The 20,123-nt window shown below is 35.6% G+C and overlaps 1 protein-coding gene across 14 annotated transcripts in view; it reads right to left on the bottom strand.

Moving 5' to 3' along the window:
• The window catches only part of BAZ2B (bromodomain adjacent to zinc finger domain 2B), a 472,255-nt gene that overhangs the window by 352,089 nt on the left and 100,043 nt on the right, over window positions 1-20,123 (bottom strand). For all 14 annotated transcript variants that reach the window (XM_058300804.1, XM_058300822.1, XM_058300811.1 and 11 more), the window contains exon 3: window positions 5,362-5,710. The gene's annotated coding sequence lies outside the window, so the exon portion shown is untranslated. The remainder of the gene's footprint in view (window positions 1-5,361; window positions 5,711-20,123) is intronic.

The following is a 20,123-nucleotide window of genomic DNA, read 5'->3' as shown; positions in this document are numbered from 1 at the left end:
TAAAAATTCAATGTTTAACTTACAAATATGATGACTACTGAATTCTTTACATCTCAAATACCTTCATGTCTTGCCACAAATCGAAAGCATTCAACTGAATTTGAACACCATGTAAATTCATTTAGTTTTCCTGTTTTTAGCAAAGATTTTGCCAAAATTTTATTACTCCATATGCAACTATAAATGAATTAAATATATTACTACCCTTAATTTCAATGTTAATATGGTCAACAGAAAAACTTACGGAATGAAGGTTTGAACTTTTTATAACTTTTCTCTTGTTCAGAATTATCTTCCTTTCAGAAACCAGTTCCTGTTTAAATTGTGAATGCTTATTTGCACTATAATTAAGACTATATCTCTAAAATTGGATTAATCACTGAGATTCCCTTGAAAAAATACACAACTAAATTTACTTAGTATACAATGAAACTAAACTACACTTAATATACTACTAAATTTACTATAATTTGGTTTATATAAATATCTGCCTTGACACAAATGTGTTATGCATATATTTCTTAAAAATTGAATCAGAAACCAAGATAATAGAATGCTTGCTTTAAAAAAAAAAAAAAAAGAATTATATGGCTATTATATAAAAAGGGGTTGAGAAACCCGCATATATATCTTAGCTTTAGTCTCAGGGAAATACAATCTTGTAAAAAATTATAATTTAAGGAATCATAATTCTAAAATCATTGCGATGAGAGGTATAAGTGTTTAAAATTTGTTTATACTGTATCTGAAGTCTTTCTAATGGAAATTAAACTCAGCAAATTATATACTTCAATCATTGATTCCACATTTTAAATATTTATTTTTTAAAAGGCAAGCTATTTCATTTTAAATGTTATAAATATAATGCTCTTTGAAGAACTGTTTAAATGCTTAATGTACTTTAACATTAAAAATTACAAATCAATTAATATTCGGATTAGAAAAGATTTCTTCATATAATGATAAACTACTTTCTATTTTCAAATCCTATCATCCTAAATTTTCCTACACAAATGTTTTTAAAATGTGTTTTTCCTCTACTGGGCTTCTTTCCCCAAAACCCACGCAAATAATTTGAAAGAACAGAAAACACAAAAGAACCAAGAGGATGATCTAAAACCATTTCAATAATAGTTTGATAGTTGAAAATACCAATAAAAGTTATTGGAACAATAAAAACTTTTTTAAATTTTAATGTAATTAAATCACTACTTTTAAAATATTTTAGATTATAGTTTATATGATTTAATATTATTTTGGGTCTTTATCAAGGAAAATTAAATGCAAAACTTCCTATTTTCTCAGTAATTCTTCCTTTTCTCTTCTGATTATTAAGAAAATAATTCTGCAACATAAATTTAAGGAAATTTAGCAAATGAGTCAGTATTATTAAATAAAGCACGATATTTTTAAAACCTCATGATATGACATATTTAATTTTATATAATCAAAAACCCCTTAAAAAAACCTAACTAGATAATTTAATTAATCCCTCAGGAAATCAAGTATATTAAAAATCTTTAAACCCTGATGATATAATTTCATCTAGGGATAAAAATTACCATATTACTTTATTTGTGCTAAACCACTTTTTTTCTTTAACAGTGATTAGGTAAAAACTTAGAAATGACAACTTAAAATATAACTGAGAAATATGTGAACCGAAAAGTAATCAAGCTCAACATATACTTTCACTAATTCAAGGGGATAAAGCAGAAAACATGAACTTTCTTGCAACTGTGATATCCTACATCTTGTATAGTAACACAAAAGTAGCAACAAAGACATTAACAATTGCAGTTCAAGCTGAGAGTGACTGTTCTGTTTCAATTCAATGACACCACTAATGGCTTCTTAGCAGCTCCATGAAATCAACCAGCTGTCAAGTTGATGCATCAGAAGGAACAGTTATGCACTCCCATAAGAAAAAGCAACACATCAGGATGTTTGGCAAAACATCTGCTCCTTTACACTGCAGTTCTATAATAAACATGCAAACAAAGAAATGGGAGAAAGGGCAACAGAATTAAAATTCCAAGGTTTCCATTACTGTCTTATATGCATTTTAAATGAATGACTTGTAAAATAGAAACAAATTTTGGCCAAGTTGAATACTTCAAGTTATTCTAATTTTTTTTAAAGGCTAAATAAAGTACTCAGATTCTTTTAGAAAAACAAAAAATTACAAACTACATTTTTAAGATTGCAAGTAAACTATATTCATCAAGTAAAATTATCATAATGTTACAGACAAGACTCAAAAATTAACTAATATATCCTTCCTTCATTTAATAAGTATTTAGTAAACACTAAATTCTAATAAACGCATTTTCAAGATTGAACATTCTAAAAATATTTTTCATTAGCATTTGAAGAGTAAATGTTGCTATAATTCAGCACCAGTTCAACATATAAGTAAAGATACCACTTTTCTAGATTCTAAAAGATGAACCTACTCCAACACTTCTCCACAAACCATCATATGAATACAACATTAAATTCTCATGAATAGCTTCCTGTATCTAAACCAATACAACTTGATTTCCTTAAAAAAAAACACACACAACTCAGTTGTCACTGCAAGCTTAAGTTTTACATTGAACCACTCATTTCAAACATATGTAAAATCTTACTCTTTTTCTCTATCTGAAATATACAAGTGCCTTAATGTCTAAATTATTGATTATGCGGCACTATGCAGATAGTATGCACACTGTTTACAATAGGTGTGAGACATCAAATGTACCTAACTACCATTTTCTTAAACTGCTTATCCTGTTGCTCCCCATTTATAATCTGCCAAATCTTCTAGTCCTTTGTTGCATGTATAATTTAGAACCATCTGTTCCATGTGTTTTTAACTATTTAAACATTTTTCATCCACCTACAATTCACCTAAATTGCATTCAATCAGTCAAGTTTTCTATATAGCATTTTACATAAAGCAAATTCTTAGATACACAGCAAATAACCCCAAAGAAGACTGCTGCAGAGATAAATAAATAGCACATACAATATAAGATTTCTGTTGTAGACAAATCTTTTCAATGCATTCAGAATTGTTTCTGTTAGCTTTTTTGAGTTAACTGTTGTTTTCCCCAACCCAGAAGACAAAGAGAATGCAAATTAAATGCAGACAATTTCTTGTCCTTGTTAGAAGAGATGTAAATATGCTGACTGAAAATGACTACAGGAGACAGAATTCCACTTTTCCATTCAATTTACAGTGCCTCTTATTTATATACAAATCCATGTATCATTAAGTTTGGTCATGTGATCAGCCAAACTTCTGTGAGGTGGAAAACTATTTTAAAGAAGCAAAATAAAAGTTCTTTTATTGTTTATATTTTCATAATGGCCAAGAGAAAACTTACAGCCAACGGTTATAAAACATCTTTTTAAATCAATTCTGCCTTTTAAACACTAACTACACTTTTGCTAATTGTTTGACTTAATATCTGCTGCTAAATTTTATAAGTACCCAGTATCTCCAGATATTTTCAATAGTTAACCATTTAAATAAACTCAGTTATATCTCTTCAAAATGTAATGTGTAAAACAGACTATTTAATTGCAAAATGGGAGCAAGACAATCTACAGTAGATATAAAAATTAGCCAAGCTGATTAAAGAAAAATCCACAGGGAGCAAAGCAAATTAGAAAAAGGAACATGCTGGTAACAACATTTGAAACCTTTAAAGAATTAAAAGAACCTTAAAGGATAGGGAAAAAAAGCTAGGTGAAAATCAAATGCCACAATAAGAGTTTATACCATTTTTTGCACATAATTTTCCACCTGTTACCAAAACATAAAATGCAGACTTTGAGGATTCATTTTGAGAGCAGAACAAATGAGCAACACAACATGTACTTAACATATAAATAACACAATCTTGTAAAACAGGAAAAATAATTAAGCGAAAAAGAATACTCGGGGAAATTTCTGTAAAGTTTACATGACGTCACTACCCCCCCCCAACATTCCCTAAACTTTTGAGCCTTATGCAGACGCACTTTTTGCCTTTCCAAGGCTTCCTTCCCTTCCTCAAAAATAAAAAAGAGAGACTTGGGAATAAAAATTGCCCAAGATGGCGAAACGCTTGTTGTTTAAAGGGCAGGGGGAAAAATGGAGGATATTGTAATATACACAAAGGGATAAATTTCAACTCGGCCAAAGACTGCAGCTGCTTCTCTCTTTATAAGGAAGCAACACACAAAAGAGAAATACAGAGGAAGGAAAAAAAGAAGAGAAAAATCTCTAAGCAGCAGGGCCAGGTCTCATCCCCCAAAGCTTCTTTTTCCCACCCTCCAATTAGGGTTCGTAGAACTACTTTAAGCCGCGAAAGGAAACAGAGGGGAAGAGAAAAGATTAAAGAAAAGGGAAGAAGAAGAGTTGAAAACTGGCGGTTGTTCCCGGAGAAGAGCTGCCAGATGAGAGACCGATTCACCGACATTACTGTAGGAAAGGCAATGCTACTCTACCCTTCTGTGTAGTGAGTGATACAGATCTTCGCAGGTACCCAGATCTTTTCCCAGTCCCACCTGGATCCCCATCCCCCCGCACCATCTCGGCTCATTTTCTGTAAACTCTTGAGCTCCAAGCTACCCCGGGAGAAGGGTTTGAATTGGGGGGAGGGGAGGTGTTGGCAAGCGCAGCTAATCAGTTCAGGAGGCAAGAAGGGGCGGAGGCAAAAAAAAAAAAAAGGCAGCAGTAGGCGGACGGGGTGGGGGGTTATCTTGAAACTACCCCAGCGCGGAAGAGTGGGGGAGCCGCCGATATTCTGGGGGTTGGAATGGAATCGCAACAGTGCCCGAGGTTATTTTTCAAGAAGCAGAACTGTTGGCGGTGACATGAACAACAACTACATGCCGAAAAGGAGGAAGGAGACGCGAAGCCAGGGAGGCCGAGAAGGACGCCCGGCACAAAGGAGGCGGACTCGCGGCGCAGCGCCTGCCCGACTCGGGCAGGCTCGGCGGCCCGGAGGGAGAACACGGCCCGCGGCCCTACCAGACTGAAGTCCCGAACTTGCAGCTAGGAATAAAGTTTACATTCTTCTGAGACCGCACCCCCCTCCTCCCACCCAAGACCGCACACCTCCACGCCCTCCTCCCGCAAACTCCACTCGGGACCCTGAGAACCTCCCCAGCCTTCCAGACTCACAACAAAGAGAGACACACCGACCGGCGAGGGTACGCAGCGGCGGCAGGGCGGCCAGAGCGAGCGCCGCGGGATGAGCAACTCCGGAGTCTTCCTAGCTCGCAGGAGCGTAGTTTCTCCTTTTCTGTTTCAACTGACTGTGAAAAGACTTGGAATTTTCATCTTCACCCGCACCCCTGAGACCCGAGGATTTTTAAACTCACCTTTACTTTCGAACTGAGAGTTGCGGTAGATGGGGTTTGTGCCTTCCCCAGATGGTTGAAGGTTACGATTTTTGTTTTTGGAAACCCCACCACCTCCTTATTTCTGTTATTTCTGCAAGAAAAGTAGAGAGCTGGAGTGAAGGTGAGATCTCTGATCGGGAAAGCCTTTGACTCCCTCCTCCTCCGTCTTCCGCCTCTCTCTGATTAGTTCCTATCCAGCAGCAGATTGAAGCAGGAGATGATTCTTCTCAAGGTTTGTTCAGCAGCTTCACTTCTAGGCAAAGGCTTCATGAACCAAGTGACGTCAACCAACAAGGCTTCTCTCTCTCCTCTCTAACAATGAAAGTTGCTGTTAACAAGGAAAAAAAGAGAAAGAATTGTTTATACCATTTCACTTCCAATAATAAATGACCTATCAGCTCCTAAAGGATCCAAGGGAGGGGTTTGCTTCTTCCTTCCAAGAATACTGTAGCTTTGAGTTTGTACCTTTCCTTGACCCAGGAAAAAGTTAAATGTTTTGTTTGGCTTTAAAAGAAGACAGAAAACAGGATTGAAAACAATTTTTTAAAAAAACTTTAAGTGGGAGATTAGAATGCATAAATTAACTATTTCCAACTAAACTTTTTGCCCTTAAACTCAAAATTTGGTTCAAGTCTACATGCCAACTAAATTAATATGCCAAGTATTCGTGGCTGTTAGACACTCCAAAAGCAGAACGCAAGATGATCCCGGAATAAAACGCTACTACGCTTCCACGGTCAAATTAAGTTACTATAATATCTATGCGCTGAATAGAAATTTTAAAATACAAATGAAGGAAGCCCATAAAATAGTATACCGTTTTTTAAGTTATATGTAAAAACTGTAAAATTATCTCGTAGCGGTTTTTTTTTTTTTACATTTCTGAGAGATTTTTAAAAAGATACCTGTAGGAATTAAACACTTATTTAAAAATCAAGTTAAAAGCAAGACTGATAGGCCACTGCTCCAACTTTAAACCACACATAAGGTACACTATTTTGTTATCCCCAGAATCTTTCAACTTTTTTTTATCCTTTTTTCCCCACTTCCCACTATAACCAATCAAGTTAAATTAAAAGTAAAATATACCTCGTTCCCTCCTTCTGCACTCTCCCCCAGAATAGTTTCCTAAAACTTAAGTATTAAAAAACAAACAACAACAAAAAATCCTTAACCTTGGCAACAGTATCAAACAAGAAGATATGTAATTTAAAAATAATTTCAGTGAGGTAATTTTTCCCTGGAACACATCAAATTCTCAAAGTTCACATAATAAAAAATTGCATAACTTAATTTTTACGATTACAAGTGAAAATTGAACGAGAGAATAATTTGACTATATATGTGTATTTTTTTACATACATATGTGGATAAATGTTATCTTAAAAGGTGCTATTGTTTTATGTTTCCTCTTCAGCCACTGGCTGTGATTTTAATTGTGCTGGAGGATCTTCATTAGTATTAACACATGGGGAGATTTCACAAAGCTGCTTCATTAGGGGGAGAGAAAAAAAAAAAAGCCTGGCAGACTAGGTCTTTTTTGCATGCACTGAGAATGTCAGCCTTACCTCGGTCATTTGTAACATAATAAGTGCAAGTACAATGATTGCAATGCAGGAGCACTGGGGGAAGGGCAAAACTACTGCCTGTCTAATACGGATATCTGAAAAGAAGGGTGCTCATTACATAGTAAAATATATGCTAAAAATTAGTGAAGATGATGTCTCAGGAGACTGATGCTAAATAAATTAATGTGCTGATATGTTTTTAATTATTATTTTTGTAGTCGTTTATTTCATTCTCAAGATTCGCATTGAGCAGCAAAGCTGTGCTAGCACTTATTGATTTTTTTTCCCCTGCCACATTCCCGGAATACAGATTTTAATCATTTCACTACACCGCACTCAGTAATTTCATTAAAAACTAGAACCTTCCATCCTCAGAGAAGCATTTAATTTCAATGACATACAATTTCTTTCTTAGCAGCAAACTGTCTCTACAGTAAAAGCTGGCCTAAGGTTCAAATGCATAATTTAATCCTGAGTTTTCCACGCTCTGCATTACTTTGAAGCTATAATTTGAGTAACTACCTAATAACTGTAATAAGGACAATAATTTCCTTATAATATATTATTAACTCATATTTAATTAACTCAGAGGCCAAGCTCTGTACATATATAACTAGGTCAAGAAGTCTGCAATCTCACAATTTACTAATAATGTTTCGGAAGAGAAATGTAGATCAAAATATAAATATGAACGCTAGCTCTTAGGTGTTCCATCCAAACTAATATGCAAAAAAGTTATTGCACTTTTACATAAGGGTGGTCATTATTCAGATAAATTGTACTTTTAACTATCTGTAAGTAAACAATGGAGTTCACTGATATTTCTATATACAAATATAATATTAATGTTTTAAACAGTTCACTGCTCATACTTTGTCTACTGACTAGAGTTACTAATAAAAATATTTAATTTTCAAAGAATAAACAAAAGGATTGGATTCAAGCCTCGATTTTCATTAAAAATTCTCTTTAAAACTTATTTCTCTTGAAATAAAGTTAAGTGACACATTACATTTTGAGCAATTAAGAATATATACTTCACTTAAATGTTCTAAACAAAAATATGACAAAGCATGGTTTAATTTTTGGTTCCAATAATATTTCAAAATACTATTGGATTTGAAGATGCAATAATAGTTTCCCAAACAATGTTAATCATAGGGACATGAAATTTACATTGCCTGATTTTTAGAGAAGAAACCCACGGGAGAAAAAATTGACAGAATAACATTCATTAATTTAAATTGTGGAAATATGGAAATCAACAGGGAAGAAAGTAGCATATATAACGAAAATTATTAAGTGCTATAACTTATAAAATATCATTCCCCAAGTGATTTTAGAATCATACTTTGAAAATTTTTTAAAATAGCATATATATATATATATATATTTCAAATTTAAGTCACATATAACACAAACTTTTCTTTTCCTAGTTTGTATAATGAAGTAACTCATAACAAAATAAGCATCACTGTTGCCAAAGGTAGGAATAAGACATAAAATTAGTGAGAGTGAAGAATATGATTTTCATGTCTTTTTAAAACCTCTTACAAAATTTTATTATCATCAGGACTTTTTATATAGTTTGGGAGATACTTTTGTGATATTTACAAAGTTGAAATAAAGTTAGAAATTAATAACAAATAGTTGGCAAATGAATAACTCAGATTGATACATATAAAATGAATTTCTGTATTACAATAAAAATAATAAAAGCTTTACTTTTTATATTAAAATATATCTTTAAATAATTTAGGGTTATGTGGTAATTCAGATATATTAATTATCCTATTTAATCTATACTTTTTAATTGCTTTTTAAAAAAATAATGGTAGACTAAAAATTGAAAACTGGATTACTCCAAGTGTGATACCCTTTTACTAAGAAGAAATTTTGTTTAATTATTTCTTAATATGACTCCTCCTTTTTCAAGTTATCACATTTGAACATTTCAGAGAATTGAGAGAAAAATGAGAAAATAATTACAATAGTTTTGAAAATAACATGGCTCCCATAGTCTTTAGTTACCATATAAATGAGTACTTCGTTGGGTACAGAATTGTGTAAAGCTTTAATTATGCAGCACATTTTTTTTCAATTTTACTAGTAATTTTGAAATTTAAATATGGCATATACCTATTCCATTGACTATGCCATAACTATGGATTAAACTGTTATACTTTTTTCTATAAAACAGCATTTATTTTTAGAACCAAGACAGAACTTCTTAAAATGATAGGTAGATATAAATAAAGGGATAATGTTGAATAGATAATCTAATTTACAACTATGGGTATTTATACATGGCTCCTCAAAGAGTAAGGTATTGCTAAGTATAAAGAACAAAGTCTGGGAAGGCTGACTACAAAATGACTAGCAAAATGAAGGAGCAATCTCAGTAACAGAACATGGTTGTCACTCTCTCTTTTAAACAATACAGACTAATGAACCTTTATTTATTTCATTCATTGAACAAACATTTAAGTGCTTGCTATATGCTGTGCACTGTGCTGGAGGCTAGATGAAAAGCTCACACTTCCAGTTGATGTGGAAAGTGTGAAATTCCTGGGAGATTAGATATTCATATATTAATAAATCACATACAAATATACAGAATAAAGAGGATGGGGCAACTAATTCTTAACTGGGAGACTAAAATGGCTTTATCAAAAAGATACCATTTCAACTGCATCTCAAAAACTGAGAGCTAACCAGGCAAAGAAAATGGGTGGGGTGTGGTTTTAAGTGGAGAAAACCATAAGCGTAAATACACACAGTTACTAAGGTTTTGTAGTCACTAGTGAGAAATTCAGTGTAACAAGTTTACTTACTGTAAGATGTGGAATGGCAAGGATGAAGGTCAGAAAAGGAGGCTGGGATCTCAGAATAAAAAGCCTAATGTGCCAAGGTAAGGGGTTGAATTTATTCTGAGAGCCAACAGAGGTTAGGAAAGGAGTGACATGAACAACCTTGTTTTGAAGGAACAATAACTGTGAAGGAAGTATGCGAGATGGAGAATAGTATGAAGAGATTTATGTCAATCAACTGAGAGACTGCTGTAAGAGTTCTTGAGAATGATGGTAAAAGTCAGTGGCCTTGGAGGTTTGGAGCCAGATATGTATGAAGTAAAATTTGGATTTCGTTACTAACAGAAAACAGAGTTAAGGGAGAGGACAGAGTAAAGATTTAGAAATTTCCAGCTTAAGAAGCTAAGTAAATGGTGGAGTCGTGTTAACATAGGTCCAGAATACAAAAAAGAAAGCAAATCATAAGGTAGTATATGCAATTATAATTTCAATATCATGCTTTACAGACCATTTGTTCTTAAATATCAGAATCAATTGAAGAGTTTAATCAAAATGCCAAGGGAATCACTAGGTCTGGGGTGGGTCAAGTAATTCTTTTCTTTTTTAAAAAAAATTCTGCAGGTGCTTCTGATACACATCCCCTATAAAGAACACTGCTTATAAGCACAAGTTGATTATAAATTTCATTTAGAAAAACAAAGCAAAATCCAAGAAGATCCTGGAAAAGATCATTAATAGGGGAGGGGAGACTTTCATATCATGTTATAACATGTTATAAAGACTTTATAATTTAGTAACTAGTCAGTATTGGCACATAAATAAAAAGTCCAAAAGAACAGAATAAAAATTATGAAAATGATCCCGGGAAATACAAAAATCTAATTCAGATAAAGGTTTTATCTCAAAAACAGGGAGGAAGAGATGACTCTAGGAAACATTGTTAGGATACCTAGATAATTATAAAAAAAGATAAAGTCAGATCAGTTCCAAGAATAAATTTCAAAAAGGTCAGGTATTTAAATATAAAAAAATTGAACCACACAAGTACTGGGATACAATGTGAGTGAATTCCTCTATAATTGGAGAGAAGGGGAAAACTTTCCTAATGATCAAATTGAGATACAATCAGGTGAAATACTGGTAAATCTGAGTACATTAAAAAAAAGTTTTGTATGGCAAGAAAGAAATGAAAAAATACCATATGCAAAGTAAAATGATAAAATTACAAACAAAAATAATTGAATAAACATTTGGATAAATATTAAAGGTAATTTAATAACTCTAATATATAAAGAATTTCTATAAAGAGAAGAAAAAGACCAACAACCTGATAGCAAAATGACATTTTACAGAAAAAGAAATATCCCTTAAATAAAAATATATTCAACCTTGCTCATAATAAGAGAAATGCAAACTAAGAACCACTGAGAAACTGTTTATTGCCCTTCAGATTGGCAAAATCCAAAAGTTTCACAACACAGTCTGTTGATGAGACTTTTCTGGGGTAAGGGAGACCCGAAAATATTGCTTGTTTTTTTTTTAAATATTTATTTATTCATCCCCCCGCCTTCCCCAAGTTGTCTACTCTGTGTCTGTTCGCTGTGTGTTCTGTGTCTGCAAGTATTCTTAATAGGCAGCTCCAGTTTAGGTGGCTCTGGGAACTGACCCTGGAACCTTCCAGAGTGAGAGAAAGGTGATCATTCTCTTGTGACACCTCAGCTCCCTGATCTACTGAGTCTCATGTGGTCTCTTCTCTGTGTCTCTTTTGTTGAGTCATCTTGCTGTCCCAGCTCTCTGCATAGGCCAGCACTCTGCATGAGCCAGCTCACCACACGGGCCAGCTTGCCTTCACCAGGAGGCCCTGGGCACTGAACCCTGGACCCATATGGTAGATGGGAGCCCAAATGCTTGAGCCACATCTGCTTCCCTGGTGTTGTTTTTGTTAAAGATTTATTTGTTTATTTTCCTCATTCTCCCACCTCCTCCTCCTTCCCCTCCCCCCGCCCTGCTGTTTTTCCTGTCTGTATCCATTCACTGTGTGATCTTCTGTATCTATTTTTCTTTTTGGTCTTCTCATTTTTTCTCCTCAAGGATTCACTGGGATTCGATCCTGGGGACCTCTGATGTGGAAAGACATTCCCTGTCAGCAGTGCCACCTCAGTTCTGGTCTCTGTTGTGCTTTACCTTAACTCTCCCCTTCGTTTCTCTTTTGTTGCATCATCATGTTGCTATGTGACTCATTTGCATGGGCACTGGCTCATCGCATAGGTACTCTCGCTGCATGGGCACTGGCTGACCACACGGGCACTGGCTTGCTGTGCAGGCACACTTTCTCCTCTTCTTTTTGGCCAGGAGGTCCCAGGGATCAAACTGGGTCCTCCCATATGGTAGGCGGAAACCCTATCACTAGAGCCACATCTGCTTCCCAATATTGCTTGTTGAAGTGCAAAATAGCAAAACCCCAATAAGGAAGAATCTGGCAGTACTGAGCAAAATCAGATATGTATTTCTTTTTCAACTAGCATATCCCACTTCTAAGACTGTGACCAAATTACAAAAATATGAAAAATACAGGAAGCCATTCATTAAAGCAGTGTTTCTTTAGCAAAGTCCACAAATAACCCAAATGTCCATGATACAGAATTACTAGAATTAACTATGGTATATCCATCCAGTGGAGTACTAAGCAACATTAAAAAATAGAATGAAGAATGTACATAGTAAGTAGTACTCTGAAGTGTTCTCCATTATATTAATACACTGTTAAATGAAAAAGGTAAGGGGGAGAAAAGTGTGTATAGTATGCTGCCATTCATCTATATATTTACCGATTTTTAAAATGAAAAAATATATCTAAACACTTAAAAACATGGTAATCTATAAGGGAAGAAAGGGGACAGGGTAGTAAAGATAGGAATACTAGGTAGGTTTCTCATAAAACTTGTTTTGTGATTTGGTTATGGAACCATATAAAATAATTTACAAAATTATTTTAAAAATTAAATTATAAAAGGCAATCCTCCCCAAGTGAAATATATAGACTTAACTGTATAAGAATTTCGTGCTATAAACACACACAGAGGAACTATTCCAACTAATCTGAAAAGAGTAATTTACCAATATATCCATTATCAGATAAATCCTGAGAAAAAGAACATCAAAGCAACAATAAGCAAAAAATAAACTGTTATCAGTATGGGGAATGGATGTAGCTCAAGTGGTTGAGAGCCTGCTTCTCATATTTGAGGTCCTGGGTTTAATCTCCAGTACACTCTCCACCCCCCAAAAAAAAGACAAAAAAAAGAGAACAACTTTCACTGGGGAGTGATGTAGCTCAGTGGTTGAGCACCTGCTTCCTATGTTCGAGGTCCTGGGTTTAATCCCCGTACCTCCTAAAAAAGAAAAAAAAATGTTATCAGTAACCAAATATATGTGAGTTGTTATATTTGTGCAAACTGTTCTTATTCTAATACTGTTGCATACATAGAATGAGAAAAAGAAAATTAAATTGGTGTTTTGGGGAAAATAATTTTTATAGTGGGCCCAAAAAGAAACATGTAATATCAAAGAGTTTCACAAAAACTCTGTGATCCTTGAACTGGAAGTATTAGAATGAATTCATTACATATTTTATACTTAAACATACATACTTGTTAGCTCTGCCCAGAGTAACTGACTAGAGAAAAGGACCAGTGCATTATCAAGAAGCATACACCATTAACACCGAGATTATGGTCCCTAAATACCACTTAACCCTAAAAAGAATTCCTTGAAGAAATAGCTAATTCCAGGTGTGGGACAAGAAATATTAAAGAAAAGACTAGAGCAATCTATCATACCATTGAACAGAGAAACTGTAGAAGATTATTTGAGTTATGTCAAAAGGGCTTAGGAGCCAACTTGAAGGTGCTAATGTGAAACAGATACCATAGGCCAAAGATGAGACTTTTGAGCATTAAGAATAATAATTATAGGAGTCTGGCCATCAAAATGGCAGAGAGAGTCACTCCAGGGCTCTATCCTCATGCAGAAACTGTAAGCAATAAACAAGAACTGACAAAATCATCTTCCTCAAAGCTCCAGAGAAGAGCTAAAGGCCTGCAGTAACACTGAAATTAAAAAAAAAAAAAAAAAAAGACAACTAAAAAATGGTAGGAAATCCTCCTCCTGACACCATGGCTGGCCCCTTTCCCCATCCCCTCACCAGATGAATCGGCCTATGTTCCCAATGTGGGACCCTGGTTCAGGTTCCACAGGGTGCACAGTAACTCTCAAGCACATAATGGGGGCATATATATCTGTGCAAATCTTTCTGGTGGCAGCCTGAATGACAGAACCAAGACACTCATCACAGGCTCAATGTCCCAAAACTTGCCCTTTGTGTAGAAGGCACTCACAGAGTTCACCTACAGAACATTATAGGAGAACCATCGAATCACAGCTGTCTGGAGCAAAGATTTGCTGGCTGTGGGACAAACTGTACAGTGCCAAGGACCATGGGGAAACTCCAGAGTATTCCAAAAAAAGATGGGGATATTCTCCATGTAAAAGGGAATTCTTTGGGCCATGCATGCATGCCCAGGAAAAAGTGCATACATAGAAAGGACCAGAGAGAAACCTATGATTTTGCCTTAGGTTATTCTAAAACCTGATTGTTAGGACAGATAAGCTCTGAAGGTAGCTTATTATTTTGATTGATTGCTAATTCTTGCCATTCAAGGAAATCTCTGTCAAAATATTAACTAGATACAAGCTGAAGAAACAGGTGCCTCAGTGTCTAAATTCCAAAAGATAACACATTAAAATATCAAAAGATCCAGTCCAGTTTGCAGCAAAAGATTCCAGAATATCTACAGAAACAGAAAATGATGGTTTATACCAAGGAGCAGCACAAAGAATTAGAAACCATAAACAAGGAAGTCTGCAGAATGGACATACCAGACAAAACTTTTAAAAAATGGTCCTAAATATACTCAAAGAATTAGAGAAAAACATGGACAAAGAACTAAAGGAAATCAGGAAAATGGCAGATGACCAAAAAGAGAATACTAGTAAACAGAAAATCATGAGAAAAAAAAAAAAAAAAAAGAAAAAGCAAGTGATAATCAGAGCAACAGAAATAAAAATTCCCTAGAGGGGTTCAATAGCAGATTGGAGCTAGCCAAAGAAAAAGTCCATAAACTTAAAGTTAAGGCAAATGAAATCATTCAGTCTGAAACATAGGGAAGAAAAAAAAAGAAGAAGAAAAGTGAACAGAGCCTGAGAGAGCTGTGGGATACCATCTATTGTCCCAGAAGGGAGTCCCAGAAGAAGAGAGAGGAACAGAAAGAAGAGTTAAAAAAAAAAGGTTGAAAACCTCCCAAATTTAACAAAAGACATAAATATCCATACCCAAGAACATCAATGAACTCCAAATTGGACAAACCAAAATAGACCCACATGGAGACATATGATAATCAAATTATCAAATGCCAAAGATTAAAGAATTCTGAAAGCTGCAAGAAACAAGAAATGTATCATGTGCAAGAAGGGCTCAATACAATTATGTGCTGATTTTACATCAAAAACCACAAAGGCAAGAAGGCAGTGCAATGACATATTTAAAGTGCTGAATTTAAAAGAATGCCAAACAAAACTGTACATCAGGCAAAAGTGTCTTCAAAACTTAGGGAGAGATTAAGACATTCCCAGATAAACAAAAAAGTTTGTCACCTCTAGACAGGCACTACAAGAGATACCAAAGAGAGTTCTGCAGGTTGAAAGGAAAGGATGCTAGACAAAACATTGTAGTCATATGAAGAAATAAAGACCTCCATTAAATGTAACAGTATGAGTAAATATAAATGCCAGTACTGGCAATTGAATGTGGATCAAGTGATTAGGCCTCCACCTACTATATGGGAGGACCCAAGTTCGATCCCTGGGAACTTCTGTTGAAAAAGAAGAGAAAGCGTGCCTGAGTGGTAAGCCAGTGCCTGTGTGGCAAGCTGAGTGCCCACATGGTGAGCAAAGTGCCCATGCAGCAAGCCAAGTGCCTACATGGTGAGTCAAGTACTCATGTGAGTGCTCAATTTGGTGAGCCAGGCCCACACAAGTGAATCATGCAGCAAGATGATGATGCAACGAAAAGAGAGACAAAGGGGAGAGTCAAGGTGAAGCGCAGCAGAGACCAGGACCTGAGGTGGCACAATTGACAGGGAACCTCTCTCCATATCAGAGGTCCCCAGAATTGAATCCCAGTGAATCCTACAGGAAAAAGACAAGAAGAGAAGACAGAAAAAGAGAAATGATACAGAAGATCACCCACAGAATGGACACAGACAGCAAAAACAGCAGGATGGGGAAGGGAAAAGGGAAGGGGGAAGGGAGGGGAAGAAAAATTTAAAAATTTTTTAAAAAGCTAAAAAAATAAAAATAAATGCAGTACTATTGCATTTTTTGGTTTTTTCCCCCTACTTTTAAAATCTTTTTGGGATCTAAAATAAAAATGCATAAAAAGTAATTATACCTCAGTGGCTTTGGAATTATAATATAAAAATATAATTTAGACAAGAACTACAAAAAGGTGTGCAGAATGGAGGAGTAGAGGACTATAGTGCATGCATGCTTTGGAGAAGTATAGTGGTATCAAACCAAAAAGAGTTTGATACCAACTTAGAGATAAATTTAAACTCCATGGATAACCACAAATTAAATATTAGAAAACTATACACAGAAAAAACGGAAAGGGTATCTACAGGGAAAAAATGGGCAAAGGACTTAAACAGACATTTCTTCAAAGAAAATATACAAATGATTTTAAATACACACACACAATGAAACTCAGCCATAAAAAGGGTGAAGTTTTGATACATGAAACAACACTAAAGATGAATCTTTAGGAAATCATGTTGAATGAAATAAGCCAGACACAGAAAGAAAAATATTTTATGATCTCATTTATATGAAATCATGAGAACATACAAATTCAAGGAGTCAGAAACTAGAACATAGGTTGCCAAGAGTAACCTACCATTCTTGTAGGTGTAAGCCCATTTTAAGTAGGACTTTTTGATAAGGTTAAACTTCAGTTAAGACCAATGTGGCCCACATCAGTGAAGATAAGTCTTAATCCTCTTACTGGACTCCTTCATAAACAGAGTGAAATTCAGACAGAGAAAGAAAAACTCAAGATGCAGTAAACTGAACCCAGAAGCGAAGGGAGAGACCAGGCGATGCTGCCATGTGTGCTGCCATGTGTTCTGCCATTTGATAACCTAAGGATTGCAGGATCATGGGCAACCAGCCCCAGAATTCCACAGTTTTCAGGAAGAAAGCATCACCTTGATGATGTCTTGATTTGTACTTTCTTTTAGCTTCGAAGCCAGAAGCAAATAAATTTCCATTGTTTAAGCCAACCCTTTTCATGGTATTTGCTTGAACAGCCTAGGAAACTTAAACAGTGGGGAATGGGGAGTTAATGCTCAATGGCTATAGAGTTTCTCTTTAGGGTAATGGAAAAGTTTTGGTACTAGATGTTGATGATGATAGCACATTATGAATCTTATTAACGTCACTGAATTATATACCAAAAAGTGGCTAAAATTGGACATTTTCTGTTGCACATATGTTCCTACCAAAAAAATTTTTTAAGCTGATTCATATCTCATATGTTACTTCCAACTGTAAAGCCTAGTATTTATTATCATGTATACATTATAGTAACAGTGCCCTCACAATATAAATCAATGATTTTATAATGTCCAAAAGTAATACATATCAAAGAAATTTTGCCAGTGGTTGATTCTGCATTCTCTCCATACATAATTTTAATATTTTCTGCTGATTCAATAAACTTTTTGGCAACCATATCTGTTTTTGCTTTGAGGATTATAATGTAGAATTATTTCCTTACCCGTAGTGTCTTTCTCCACTGTTTTAGTTTGTTAAAAGCTGTTGGAAGGAATAAACCAAAAACAGGTTTGCTTTTTTTTTTAAATTTCTCTCCCCATCCCCCCCATTGTCTGCTCTGTGTCCATTTACTGTGTGTTCTTTTGTGTCTGCTTGCATTATCCAGTGGCACTGGGAAACTGTGTGTCTTTTTTGTTTCATCATCTTGCTGCGTCAGCTCTCCGTGTGTGTGGTGCCACTCTTGGACAGGCTGTGCTTTTTACATGCAGGGCGGCTCTTTGCGGGGCGTACTCCTTGCGCGTGGGGCTCCCCTATGTGGGGACACCCCTGCGTGGCACGGCACTCCTTGCACGCTGCAGCACTGTGCGTGGACCAGCTTACCACATGGGTCAGGAGGCCCTGGGGATTGAACCCTGGACCCTCCATATGGTAGAAGGATGCTCTATCAGTTGAGCCACATCTGCTTCCAGGTTTGCTTTTATAATGAGAATTTATTAGGTTAAGAGCTTATAGTTCTGAGGCTGTAAATATGTCCAAATCTAGACATCACCAGAGATGTTCTCTCAGCAAAGGTCCAGTGCTGGTGATCCTGAACTTCTGACACGTGGCAAGGCACATGAAGGTATCTACTTCTCTTCCAGGTCTCTTTTGTTCAGCTTCTGCTGCCCTATCATGGCTTCCTCTCTACCAAGTTCCTCTCTGAGCTCCTGGGGTTCTTCTCTCCATCTCTGCAGCTTTTTCTCTCTGTGTCTTTGTTTTCAGCCCTCCATTGATAAAGGACTCCAGCAAGAGGACTAAGACCCACTCTGAGTCATGCCTCACCAAGGTAATCCAGTGAAAGGCCCCCCAATAGAACCTAATCCAATCAAAGGGTCTCATACCTACAGGAATGGATTAGCTTCAAGAACATGCTCTTTTCTGGATTCACAGTAGCTTCAAACTGTCACTCTACGTGTAGACAAAAGAAAACTAGAAAACATGATTGTTCGCTTATCTAGAAAGCTGTTACTGTTTTGCCAGAATAGTTTATCAAAGTGTCATTGGGTTTTGTTTAAAAGAGTGTCAATGGCTTAAAAATATCTCCTCCCTGAATAAATTCAATAACTTTCTTTAACATCTTTCCCCCAGCCTGCATATTTAATAGATATAGTCAATAAAAAAGAGAAATTATCATCCAAGAAAGAAAACAAACAAATGACAGCATCACCTGATAAGAAGGAGATACAAAACACCTTAAAGAATGGTGTAGCAGTTTGATATGGTTATGAACTCCAAAAACAGATATTGGATTATGTTTGAAGTCTGGTCTGTACCAGAGCATGATTAAGCTAGTATGATGGCTTTGATTGGGCCACGTCATTATGGCATTGAGTCCCTACCCCTTGGTGGGTGAGGACTCACAGATAAAACTCAAGGCAAAGGACAGAGTTGGGGGCTTTTTTTTTTTAACTTAGATTTTTTTTTTTAAGATTTATTTTTTATTTATTTCTCTCACCTTCCTCACCCCACCCCTCAGTTGTCTGCTCTCTCTGTCCATTCGCTGTGTGTTCTTCTGTGTCCACTTGTATTCTTGTCAGTAACATCTGGAATCAGTGTCTCTTTTTGTTGCATCACCTTGCAGCATCAGCTCTCCATGTGTGCGGCGCCATTCCTGGGCAGGCTGCACTTTTTTCACGCTGGGTGGCTCTCCTTACGAGGCGCACTCCTTGCACATGGGGCTCCCCTACGTGGGGGACACCTTGCGTGGCATAGTACTCCTTGCACGCATATGGAAATGGCCTTTGGGATTTAGAACTTTCCCTCAATGCAGGAGTCCTGAAGCCCCTGCTTCTGTTTGGAAATCTGTCTGGATCCTTCACTTTTCACCTTTCATTCTTCTCTTCCTAGCAGCTGTTTCTAATTCTTCATGTAAAAAAAAGAAAAAAAAAGAATCCACACATACATTTAATTCTCTATTATTTTAGGTGTATTAATGATGAATCTAAAGATCAGAGCTTGTTTGGGAGGAGATATAGGGTTGGGAGCCATACTATGCTACAATAAACCTGTATCTTTCCTGGGCCATCATCTTTTGGAAGGAAGACATGAAGTTCTACCCTATTTATTCTTTCTGATGGCTTTCATTTTCCAGGTTCTGCTTGTTCCTACTTTTATTAATTAATTTTGGCTTATATCATTAGATATAAAGAGGGATAGCTTTTTACCATATTTAAACAGAATACTATTTTCTTAATTGAAATCATGCTTAATTGAAAGGGTAATAATGTTTTAGATGATAAGGACACATGAGAACAAAGCTTATAAATTAGAGGGATTTTTATGTTTAAAACCTAAAATTCTTTATAGTTTAATTACTACACCACAGCTCTGTTCTTTCTTTCAGTCATTTATTTATTGTAGAAATACTGATTGAGAACCTACTAAATGTTCCAGGAACAATTCTAAGTGCTAGATGAAGCGATGAAAAATATAT

Source organism: Dasypus novemcinctus, chromosome 7 (genome assembly GCF_030445035.2).
Source record: "Dasypus novemcinctus isolate mDasNov1 chromosome 7, mDasNov1.1.hap2, whole genome shotgun sequence".
NCBI lineage: Eukaryota > Metazoa > Chordata > Mammalia > Cingulata > Dasypodidae > Dasypus > Dasypus novemcinctus.
The sequence above is the reverse complement of the archived record's forward strand: the minus strand, read 5'-3'. Positions and strand labels throughout refer to the sequence as shown.